This window comes from Salmo salar, unplaced genomic scaffold (genome assembly GCF_905237065.1).
Source record: "Salmo salar unplaced genomic scaffold, Ssal_v3.1, whole genome shotgun sequence".
In the NCBI taxonomy this organism is placed as follows: Eukaryota; Metazoa; Chordata; class Actinopteri; order Salmoniformes; family Salmonidae; genus Salmo; species Salmo salar.
Genome location: NW_025548922.1, coordinates 51004 through 60441, shown reverse-complemented (window position 1 = coordinate 60441; position 9438 = coordinate 51004). Strand labels below are relative to the sequence as shown.

Here is a 9438-nt window from a genome sequence, read left to right as displayed (position 1 = left end):
TGATGGGAACAGTGTTTGTAATTTCTTCTACTTTTTCAGTGACACAAAGTTCAAGCTGCTTATCTAATTGGTGAAAATGCAATGTCTGTTTATCACACTCACTTTGACTATATATGTTGTAGCAAGAGATTGTTTCTCGCTCACGGCCATACCAGCCTGGGTACGCCCGATCTCGTCTGATCTCGGAAGCTAAGCAGGGTCGGGCCTGGTTAGTACTTGGATGGGAGACCGCCTGGGAATACCAGGTGCTGTAAGCATTTTGTCCACGAGGGTGTGCTCTTGCACTATTTCATCAGCAACACTGCCTTGTAGTAAGCATTTAATGATGAATTGACTAAATGCAGCTTCCTGCCTTTTTAATAGGATCAAATTTCCTTGTGTTTTCAATTAGCATCTGCCTTGTATTTATAAGACAAACAAGAATATTGTTGCTGAATGCAGCTTGTGTGTGCTTTGTGCTCCTTTGCCCTGTTCAAATGATGAAAGGAAATAAAGTTTGTATTTTATCCAACTACCTGTGCTAAAAAGTGATGGGAACAGTGTTTGTAATTTCTTCTACTTTTTCAGTGACACAAAGTTCAAGCTGCTTATCTAATTGGTGAAAATGCAATGTCTGTTTATCACACTCACTTTGACTATATATGTTGTAGCAAGAGATTGTTTCTCGCTTACGGCCATACCAGCCTGGGTACGCCCGATCTCGTCTGATCTCGGAAGCTAAGCAGGGTCGGGCCTGGTTAGTACTTGGATGGGAGACCGCCTGGGAATACCAGGTGCTGTAAGCATTTTGTCCACGAGGGTGTGCTCTTGCACTATTTCATCAGCAACACTGCCTTGTATTAAGCATTTAATGATGAATTGACTAAATGTCTGTTTTATCAGACTCACTTTGACTATATATGTTGTAGCAAGAGATTGTTTCTCGCTTACGGCCATACCAGCCTGGGTACGCCCGATCTCGTCTGATCTCGGAAGCTAAGCAGGGTCGGGCCTGGTTAGTACTTGGATGGGAGACCGCCTGGGAATACCAGGTGCTGTAAGCATTTTGTCCACGAGGGTGTGCCCCTGCACTATTTCATCAGCAACACTGCCTTGTAGTAAGCATTTAATGATGAATTGACTAAATGCAGCTTCCTGCCTTTTTAATAGGATCAAATTTCCTTGTGTTTTCAATTAGCATCTGCCTTGTATTTATAAGACAAACAAGAATATTGTTGCTGAATGCAGCTTGTGTGTGCTTTGTGCTCCTTTGCCCTGTTCAAGTGATGAAAGGAAATAAAGTTTGTATTTTATCCAACTACCTGTGCTAAAAAGTGATGGGAACAGTGTTTGTAATTTCTTCTACTTTTTCAGTGACACAAAGTTCAAGCTGCTTATCTAATTGGTGAAAATGCAATGTCTGTTTATCACACTCACTTTGACTATATATGTTGTAGCAAGAGATTGTTTCTCGCTTACGGCCATACCAGCCTGGGTACGCCCGATCTCGTCTGATCTCGGAAGCTAAGCAGGGTCGGGCCTGGTTAGTACTTGGATGGGAGACCGCCTGGGAATACCAGGTGCTGTAAGCATTTTGTCCACGAGGGTGTGCTCTTGCACTATTTCATCAGCAACACTGCCTTGTATTAAGCATTTAATGATGAATTGACTAAATGTCTGTTTTATCAGACTCACTTTGACTATATATGTTGTAGCAAGAGATTGTTTCTCGCTTACGGCCATACCAGCCTGGGTACGCCCGATCTCGTCTGATCTCGGAAGCTAAGCAGGGTCGGGCCTGGTTAGTACTTGGATGGGAGACCGCCTGGGAATACCAGGTGCTGTAAGCATTTTGTCCACGAGGGTGTGCTCTTGCACTATTTCATCAGCAACACTGCCTTGTAGTAAGCATTTAATGATGAATTGACTAAATGTCTGTTTTATCAGACTCACTTTGACTATATATGTTGTAGCAAGAGATTGTTTCTCGCTTACGGCCATACCAGCCTGGGTACGCCCGATCTCGTCTGATCTCGGAAGCTAAGCAGGGTCGGGCCTGGTTAGTACTTGGATGGGAGACCGCCTGGGAATACCAGGTGCTGTAAGCATTTTGTCCACGAGGGTGTGCCCCTGCACTATTTCATCAGCAACACTGCCTTGTAGTAAGCATTTAATGATGAATTGACTAAATGCAGCTTCCTGCCTTTTTAATAGGATCAAATTTCCTTGTGTTTTCAATTAGCATCTGCCTTGTATTTATAAGACAAACAAGAATATTGTTGCTGAATGCAGTTTGTGTGTGCTTTGTGCTCCTTTGCCCTGTTCAAGTGATGAAAGGAAATAAAGTTTGTATTTTATCCAACTACCTGTGCTAAAAAGTGATGGGAACAAGTGTTTGTAATTTCTTCTACTTTTTCAGTGACACAAAGTTCAAGCTGCTTATCTAATTGGTGAAAATGCAATGTCTGTTTATCACACTCACTTTGACTATATATGTTGTAGCAAGAGATTGTTTCTCGCTTACGGCCATACCAGCCTGGGTACGCCCGATCTCGTCTGATCTCGGAAGCTAAGCAGGGTCGGGCCTGGTTAGTACTTGGATGGGAGACCGCCTGGGAATACCAGGTGCTGTAAGCATTTTGTCCACGAGGGTGTGCTCTTGCACTATTTCATCAGCAACACTGCCTTGTATTAAGCATTTAATGATGAATTGACTAAATGTCTGTTTTATCAGACTCACTTTGACTATATATGTTGTAGCAAGAGATTGTTTCTCGCTTACGGCCATACCAGCCTGGGTACGCCCGATCTCGTCTGATCTCGGAAGCTAAGCAGGGTCGGGCCTGGTTAGTACTTGGATGGGAGACCGCCTGGGAATACCAGGTGCTGTAAGCATTTTGTCCACGAGGGTGTGCCCCTGCACTATTTCATCAGCAACACTGCCTTGTAGTAAGCATTTAATGATGAATTGACTAAATGCAGCTTCCTGCCTTTTTAATAGGATCAAATTTCCTTGTGTTTTCAATTAGCATCTGCCTTGTATTTATAAGACAAACAAGAATATTGTTGCTGAATGCAGCTTGTGTGTGCTTTGTGCTCCTTTGCCCTGTTCAAATGATGAAAGGAAATAAAGTTTGTATTTTATCCAACTACCTGTGCTAAAAAGTGATGGGAACAGTGTTTGTAATTTCTTCTACTTTTTCAGTGACACAAAGTTCAAGCTGCTTATCTAATTGGTGAAAATGCAATGTCTGTTTATCACACTCACTTTGACTATATATGTTGTAGCAAGAGATTGTTTCTCGCTTACGGCCATACCAGCCTGGGTACGCCCGATCTCGTCTGATCTCGGAAGCTAAGCAGGGTCGGGCCTGGTTAGTACTTGGATGGGAGACCGCCTGGGAATACCAGGTGCTGTAAGCATTTTGTCCACGAGGGTGTGCTCTTGCACTATTTCATCAGCAACACTGCCTTGTATTAAGCATTTAATGATGAATTGACTAAATGTCTGTTTTATCAGACTCACTTTGACTATATATGTTGTAGCAAGAGATTGTTTCTCGCTTACGGCCATACCAGCCTGGGTACGCCCGATCTCGTCTGATCTCGGAAGCTAAGCAGGGTCGGGCCTGGTTAGTACTTGGATGGGAGACCGCCTGGGAATACCAGGTGCTGTAAGCATTTTGTCCACGAGGGTGTGCCCCTGCACTATTTCATCAGCAACACTGCCTTGTAGTAAGCATTTAATGATGAATTGACTAAATGCAGCTTCCTGCCTTTTTAATAGGATCAAATTTCCTTGTGTTTTCAATTAGCATCTGCCTTGTATTTATAAGACAAACAAGAATATTGTTGCTGAATGCAGCTTGTGTGTGCTTTGTGCTCCTTTGCCCTGTTCAAATGATGAAAGGAAATAAAGTTTGTATTTTATCCAACTACCTGTGCTAAAAAGTGATGGGAACAGTGTTTGTAATTTCTTCTACTTTTTCAGTGACACAAAGTTCAAGCTGCTTATCTAATTGGTGAAAATGCAATGTCTGTTTATCACACTCACTTTGACTATATATGTTGTAGCAAGAGATTGTTTCTCGCTTACGGCCATACCAGCCTGGGTACGCCCGATCTCGTCTGATCTCGGAAGCTAAGCAGGGTCGGGCCTGGTTAGTACTTGGATGGGAGACCGCCTGGGAATACCAGGTGCTGTAAGCATTTTGTCCACGAGGGTGTGCTCTTGCACTATTTCATCAGCAACACTGCCTTGTATTAAGCATTTAATGATGAATTGACTAAATGTCTGTTTTATCAGACTCACTTTGACTATATATGTTGTAGCAAGAGATTGTTTCTCGCTTACGGCCATACCAGCCTGGGTACGCCCGATCTCGTCTGATCTCGGAAGCTAAGCAGGGTCGGGCCTGGTTAGTACTTGGATGGGAGACCGCCTGGGAATACCAGGTGCTGTAAGCATTTTGTCCACGAGGGTGTGCCCCTGCACTATTTCATCAGCAACACTGCCTTGTAGTAAGCATTTAATGATGAATTGACTAAATGCAGCTTCCTGCCTTTTTAATAGGATCAAATTTCCTTGTGTTTTCAATTAGCATCTGCCTTGTATTTATAAGACAAACAAGAATATTGTTGCTGAATGCAGCTTGTGTGTGCTTTGTGCTCCTTTGCCCTGTTCAAATGATGAAAGGAAATAAAGTTTGTATTTTATCCAACTACCTGTGCTAAAAAGTGATGGGAACAGTGTTTGTAATTTCTTCTACTTTTTCAGTGACACAAAGTTCAAGCTGCTTATCTAATTGGTGAAAATGCAATGTCTGTTTATCACACTCACTTTGACTATATATGTTGTAGCAAGAGATTGTTTCTCGCTTACGGCCATACCAGCCTGGGTACGCCCGATCTCGTCTGATCTCGGAAGCTAAGCAGGGTCGGGCCTGGTTAGTACTTGGATGGGAGACCGCCTGGGAATACCAGGTGCTGTAAGCATTTTGTCCACGAGGGTGTGCTCTTGCACTATTTCATCAGCAACACTGCCTTGTATTAAGCATTTAATGATGAATTGACTAAATGTCTGTTTTATCAGACTCACTTTGACTATATATGTTGTAGCAAGAGATTGTTTCTCGCTTACGGCCATACCAGCCTGGGTACGCCCGATCTCGTCTGATCTCGGAAGCTAAGCAGGGTCGGGCCTGGTTAGTACTTGGATGGGAGACCGCCTGGGAATACCAGGTGCTGTAAGCATTTTGTCCACGAGGGTGTGCCCCTGCACTATTTCATCAGCAACACTGCCTTGTAGTAAGCATTTAATGATGAATTGACTAAATGCAGCTTCCTGCCTTTTTAATAGGATCAAATTTCCTTGTGTTTTCAATTAGCATCTGCCTTGTATTTATAAGACAAACAAGAATATTGTTGCTGAATGCAGCTTGTGTGTGCTTTGTGCTCCTTTGCCCTGTTCAAATGATGAAAGGAAATAAAGTTTGTATTTTATCCAACTACCTGTGCTAAAAAGTGATGGGAACAGTGTTTGTAATTTCTTCTACTTTTTCAGTGACACAAAGTTCAAGCTGCTTATCTAATTGGTGAAAATGCAATGTCTGTTTATCACACTCACTTTGACTATATATGTTGTAGCAAGAGATTGCTTCTCGCTTACGGCCATACCAGCCTGGGTACGCCCGATCTCGTCTGATCTCGGAAGCTAAGCAGGGTCGGGCCTGGTTAGTACTTGGATGGGAGACCGCCTGGGAATACCAGGTGCTGTAAGCATTTTGTCCACGAGGGTGTGCTCTTGCACTATTTCATCAGCAACAAGCTGCCTTGTATTAAGCATTTAATGATGAATTGACTAAATGTCTGTTTTATCACACTCACTTTGACTATATATGTTGTAGCAAGAGATTGTTTCTCGCTACGGCCATACCAGCCTGGGTACGCCCGATCTCGTCTGATCTCGGAAGCTAAGCAGGGTCGGGCCTGGTTAGTACTTGGATGGGAGACCGCCTGGGAATACCAGGTGCTGTAAGCATTTTGTCCACGAGGGTGTGCTCTTGCACTATTTCATCAGCAACACTGCCTTGTATTAAGCATTTAATGATGAATTGACTAAATGTCTGTTTTATCAGACTCACTTTGACTATATATGTTGTAGCAAGAGATTGTTTCTCGCTTACGGCCATACCAGCCTGGGTACGCCCGATCTCGTCTGATCTCGGAAGCTAAGCAGGGTCGGGCCTGGTTAGTACTTGGATGGGAGACCGCCTGGGAATACCAGGTGCTGTAAGCATTTTGTCCACGAGGGTGTGCCCCTGCACTATTTCATCAGCAACACTGCCTTGTAGTAAGCATTTAATGATGAATTGACTAAATGCAGCTTCCTGCCTTTTTAATAGGATCAAATTTCCTTGTGTTTTCAATTAGCATCTGCCTTGTATTTATAAGACAAACAAGAATATTGTTGCTGAATGCAGCTTGTGTGTGCTTTGTGCTCCTTTGCCCTGTTCAAATGATGAAAGGAAATAAAGTTTGTATTTTATCCAACTACCTGTGCTAAAAAGTGATGGGAACAAGTGTTTGTAATTTCTTCTACTTTTTCAGTGACACAAAGTTCAAGCTGCTTATCTAATTGGTGAAAATGCAATGTCTGTTTATCACACTCACTTTGACTATATATGTTGTAGCAAGAGATTGTTTCTCGCTCACGGCCATACCAGCCTGGGTACGCCCGATCTCGTCTGATCTCGGAAGCTAAGCAGGGTCGGGCCTGGTTAGTACTTGGATGGGAGACCGCCTGGGAATACCAGGTGCTGTAAGCATTTTGTCCACGAGGGTGTGCTCTTGCACTATTTCATCAGCAACACTGCCTTGTATTAAGCATTTAATGATGAATTGACTAAATGTCTGTTTTATCAGACTCACTTTGACTATATATGTTGTAGCAAGAGATTGTTTCTCGCTTACGGCCATACCAGCCTGGGTACGCCCGATCTCGTCTGATCTCGGAAGCTAAGCAGGGTCGGGCCTGGTTAGTACTTGGATGGGAGACCGCCTGGGAATACCAGGTGCTGTAAGCATTTTGTCCACGAGGGTGTGCCCCTGCACTATTTCATCAGCAACACTGCCTTGTAGTAAGCATTTAATGATGAATTGACTAAATGCAGCTTCCTGCCTTTTTAATAGGATCAAATTTCCTTGTGTTTTCAATTAGCATCTGCCTTGTATTTATAAGACAAACAAGAATATTGTTGCTGAATGCAGCTTGTGTGTGCTTTGTGCTCCTTTGCCCTGTTCAAATGATGAAAGGAAATAAAGTTTGTATTTTATCCAACTACCTGTGCTAAAAAGTGATGGGAACAGTGTTTGTAATTTCTTCTACTTTTTCAGTGACACAAAGTTCAAGCTGCTTATCTAATTGGTGAAAATGCAATGTCTGTTTATCACACTCACTTTGACTATATATGTTGTAGCAAGAGATTGTTTCTCGCTTACGGCCATACCAGCCTGGGTACGCCCGATCTCGTCTGATCTCGGAAGCTAAGCAGGGTCGGGCCTGGTTAGTACTTGGATGGGAGACCGCCTGGGAATACCAGGTGCTGTAAGCATTTTGTCCACGAGGGTGTGCTCTTGCACTATTTCATCAGCAACACTGCCTTGTATTAAGCATTTAATGATGAATTGACTAAATGTCTGTTTTATCAGACTCACTTTGACTATATATGTTGTAGCAAGAGATTGTTTCTCGCTTACGGCCATACCAGCCTGGGTACGCCCGATCTCGTCTGATCTCGGAAGCTAAGCAGGGTCGGGCCTGGTTAGTACTTGGATGGGAGACCGCCTGGGAATACCAGGTGCTGTAAGCATTTTGTCCACGAGGGTGTGCTCCTGCACTATTTCATCAGCAACACTGCCTTGTAGTAAGCATTTAATGATGAATTGACTAAATGCAGCTTCCTGCCTTTTTAATAGGATCAAATTTCCTTGTGTTTTCAATTAGCATCTGCCTTGTATTTATAAGACAAACAAGAATATTGTTGCTGAATGCAGCTTGTGTGTGCTTTGTGCTCCTTTGCCCTGTTCAAGTGATGAAAGGAAATAAAGTTTGTATTTTATCCAACTACCTGTGCTAAAAAGTGATGGGAACAGTGTTTGTAATTTCTTCTACTTTTTCAGTGACACAAAGTTCAAGCTGCTTATCTAATTGGTGAAAATGCAATGTCTGTTTATCACACTCACTTTGACTATATATGTTGTAGCAAGAGATTGTTTCTCGCTCACGGCCATACCAGCCTGGGTACGCCCGATCTCGTCTGATCTCGGAAGCTAAGCAGGGTCGGGCCTGGTTAGTACTTGGATGGGAGACCGCCTGGGAATACCAGGTGCTGTAAGCATTTTGTCCACGAGGGTGTGCTCTTGCACTATTTCATCAGCAACACTGCCTTGTAGTAAGCATTTAATGATGAATTGACTAAATGCAGCTTCCTGCCTTTTAATAGGATCAAATTTCCTTGTGTTTTCAATTAGCATCTGCCTTGTATTTATAAGACAAACAAGAATATTGTTGCTGAATGCAGCTTGTGTGTGCTTTGTGCTCCTTTGCCCTGTTCAAATGATGAAAGGAAATAAAGTTTGTATTTTATCCAACTACCTGTGCTAAAAAGTGATGGGAACAGTGTTTGTAATTTCTTCTACTTTTTCAGTGACACAAAGTTCAAGCTGCTTATCTAATTGGTGAAAATGCAATGTCTGTTTATCACACTCACTTTGACTATATATGTTGTAGCAAGAGATTGTTTCTCGCTTACGGCCATACCAGCCTGGGTACGCCCGATCTCGTCTGATCTCGGAAGCTAAGCAGGGTCGGGCCTGGTTAGTACTTGGATGGGAGACCGCCTGGGAATACCAGGTGCTGTAAGCATTTTGTCCACGAGGGTGTGCTCTTGCACTATTTCATCAGCAACACTGCCTTGTATTAAGCATTTAATGATGAATTGACTAAATGTCTGTTTTATCAGACTCACTTTGACTATATATGTTGTAGCAAGAGATTGTTTCTCGCTTACGGCCATACCAGCCTGGGGGCGCTAATCCTTGATTGGAGAAGTGACGACAGGTGCGAGTAATTGAGCTGTGAGTGTTTGCTTGAGAGTGTTTGCTCGAGAGCTATTTTCGTTTCTTTTTGGATTTTGCAATATAATTTATTGTTTTTTCATTTGGATAGTTTTTACTTTTGTTTAGTTTTCCCCCCTGCAGTTTTGCTGCCTGGGGGAGGTTTTTTCGCTTTCATTTTTGATTCACAATGACGGACAACATGGCAACGACAAACGGAACGGACAAAGACAACGAAAATGCGCAACGGAAGGAAAACGAAAAAGGAGGAATGAAATATGGAAAAGAATACACGGTGGCAATTGAGTTGGTGGGAGAAGAAAAGGTGACGACGATGGAATT

General features: G+C 43.0%; 23 non-coding genes across 23 annotated transcripts; all 23 read left to right on the top strand.

The window, feature by feature from the left end:
• Positions 1–138: 138 nt before the first annotated feature.
• Positions 139–257, top strand: LOC123734018 (5S ribosomal RNA). Its single transcript, XR_006764361.1, has one exon. It is a non-coding gene; the product is annotated as a 5S ribosomal RNA (ribosomal RNA).
• A 409-nt stretch (positions 258–666) lies between these two features.
• LOC123733954 (5S ribosomal RNA) lies at positions 667–785 on the top strand. Its single transcript, XR_006764297.1, has one exon. It is a non-coding gene; the product is annotated as a 5S ribosomal RNA (ribosomal RNA).
• A 139-nt stretch (positions 786–924) lies between these two features.
• On the top strand, positions 925–1043 carry LOC123733953 (5S ribosomal RNA). Its single transcript, XR_006764296.1, has one exon. It is a non-coding gene; the product is annotated as a 5S ribosomal RNA (ribosomal RNA).
• Positions 1044–1452: 409 nt separating this feature from the next.
• On the top strand, positions 1453–1571 carry LOC123733952 (5S ribosomal RNA). The gene has a single exon (XR_006764295.1). It is a non-coding gene; the product is annotated as a 5S ribosomal RNA (ribosomal RNA).
• A 139-nt stretch (positions 1572–1710) lies between these two features.
• Positions 1711–1829, top strand: LOC123733951 (5S ribosomal RNA). The gene has a single exon (XR_006764294.1). It is a non-coding gene; the product is annotated as a 5S ribosomal RNA (ribosomal RNA).
• A 139-nt stretch (positions 1830–1968) lies between these two features.
• Positions 1969–2087, top strand: LOC123733950 (5S ribosomal RNA). The gene has a single exon (XR_006764293.1). It is a non-coding gene; the product is annotated as a 5S ribosomal RNA (ribosomal RNA).
• A 410-nt stretch (positions 2088–2497) lies between these two features.
• On the top strand, positions 2498–2616 carry LOC123733949 (5S ribosomal RNA). The gene has a single exon (XR_006764292.1). It is a non-coding gene; the product is annotated as a 5S ribosomal RNA (ribosomal RNA).
• Positions 2617–2755: 139 nt separating this feature from the next.
• On the top strand, positions 2756–2874 carry LOC123733948 (5S ribosomal RNA). Its single transcript, XR_006764291.1, has one exon. It is a non-coding gene; the product is annotated as a 5S ribosomal RNA (ribosomal RNA).
• A 409-nt stretch (positions 2875–3283) lies between these two features.
• LOC123733947 (5S ribosomal RNA) lies at positions 3284–3402 on the top strand. The gene has a single exon (XR_006764290.1). It is a non-coding gene; the product is annotated as a 5S ribosomal RNA (ribosomal RNA).
• A 139-nt stretch (positions 3403–3541) lies between these two features.
• LOC123733946 (5S ribosomal RNA) lies at positions 3542–3660 on the top strand. Its single transcript, XR_006764289.1, has one exon. It is a non-coding gene; the product is annotated as a 5S ribosomal RNA (ribosomal RNA).
• Positions 3661–4069: 409 nt separating this feature from the next.
• LOC123733945 (5S ribosomal RNA) lies at positions 4070–4188 on the top strand. The gene has a single exon (XR_006764288.1). It is a non-coding gene; the product is annotated as a 5S ribosomal RNA (ribosomal RNA).
• Positions 4189–4327: 139 nt separating this feature from the next.
• On the top strand, positions 4328–4446 carry LOC123733943 (5S ribosomal RNA). The gene has a single exon (XR_006764286.1). It is a non-coding gene; the product is annotated as a 5S ribosomal RNA (ribosomal RNA).
• A 409-nt stretch (positions 4447–4855) lies between these two features.
• Positions 4856–4974, top strand: LOC123733942 (5S ribosomal RNA). The gene has a single exon (XR_006764285.1). It is a non-coding gene; the product is annotated as a 5S ribosomal RNA (ribosomal RNA).
• A 139-nt stretch (positions 4975–5113) lies between these two features.
• LOC123733941 (5S ribosomal RNA) lies at positions 5114–5232 on the top strand. Its single transcript, XR_006764284.1, has one exon. It is a non-coding gene; the product is annotated as a 5S ribosomal RNA (ribosomal RNA).
• Positions 5233–5641: 409 nt separating this feature from the next.
• On the top strand, positions 5642–5760 carry LOC123733940 (5S ribosomal RNA). The gene has a single exon (XR_006764283.1). It is a non-coding gene; the product is annotated as a 5S ribosomal RNA (ribosomal RNA).
• A 141-nt stretch (positions 5761–5901) lies between these two features.
• Positions 5902–6019, top strand: LOC123734050 (5S ribosomal RNA). The gene has a single exon (XR_006764394.1). It is a non-coding gene; the product is annotated as a 5S ribosomal RNA (ribosomal RNA).
• A 139-nt stretch (positions 6020–6158) lies between these two features.
• LOC123733939 (5S ribosomal RNA) lies at positions 6159–6277 on the top strand. The gene has a single exon (XR_006764282.1). It is a non-coding gene; the product is annotated as a 5S ribosomal RNA (ribosomal RNA).
• A 410-nt stretch (positions 6278–6687) lies between these two features.
• LOC123734017 (5S ribosomal RNA) lies at positions 6688–6806 on the top strand. The gene has a single exon (XR_006764360.1). It is a non-coding gene; the product is annotated as a 5S ribosomal RNA (ribosomal RNA).
• A 139-nt stretch (positions 6807–6945) lies between these two features.
• Positions 6946–7064, top strand: LOC123733938 (5S ribosomal RNA). Its single transcript, XR_006764281.1, has one exon. It is a non-coding gene; the product is annotated as a 5S ribosomal RNA (ribosomal RNA).
• Positions 7065–7473: 409 nt separating this feature from the next.
• On the top strand, positions 7474–7592 carry LOC123733937 (5S ribosomal RNA). The gene has a single exon (XR_006764280.1). It is a non-coding gene; the product is annotated as a 5S ribosomal RNA (ribosomal RNA).
• Positions 7593–7731: 139 nt separating this feature from the next.
• LOC123733936 (5S ribosomal RNA) lies at positions 7732–7850 on the top strand. The gene has a single exon (XR_006764279.1). It is a non-coding gene; the product is annotated as a 5S ribosomal RNA (ribosomal RNA).
• A 409-nt stretch (positions 7851–8259) lies between these two features.
• On the top strand, positions 8260–8378 carry LOC123734016 (5S ribosomal RNA). Its single transcript, XR_006764359.1, has one exon. It is a non-coding gene; the product is annotated as a 5S ribosomal RNA (ribosomal RNA).
• Positions 8379–8786: 408 nt separating this feature from the next.
• Positions 8787–8905, top strand: LOC123733935 (5S ribosomal RNA). Its single transcript, XR_006764278.1, has one exon. It is a non-coding gene; the product is annotated as a 5S ribosomal RNA (ribosomal RNA).
• The last annotated feature ends 533 nt before the right edge of the window (positions 8906–9438 follow it).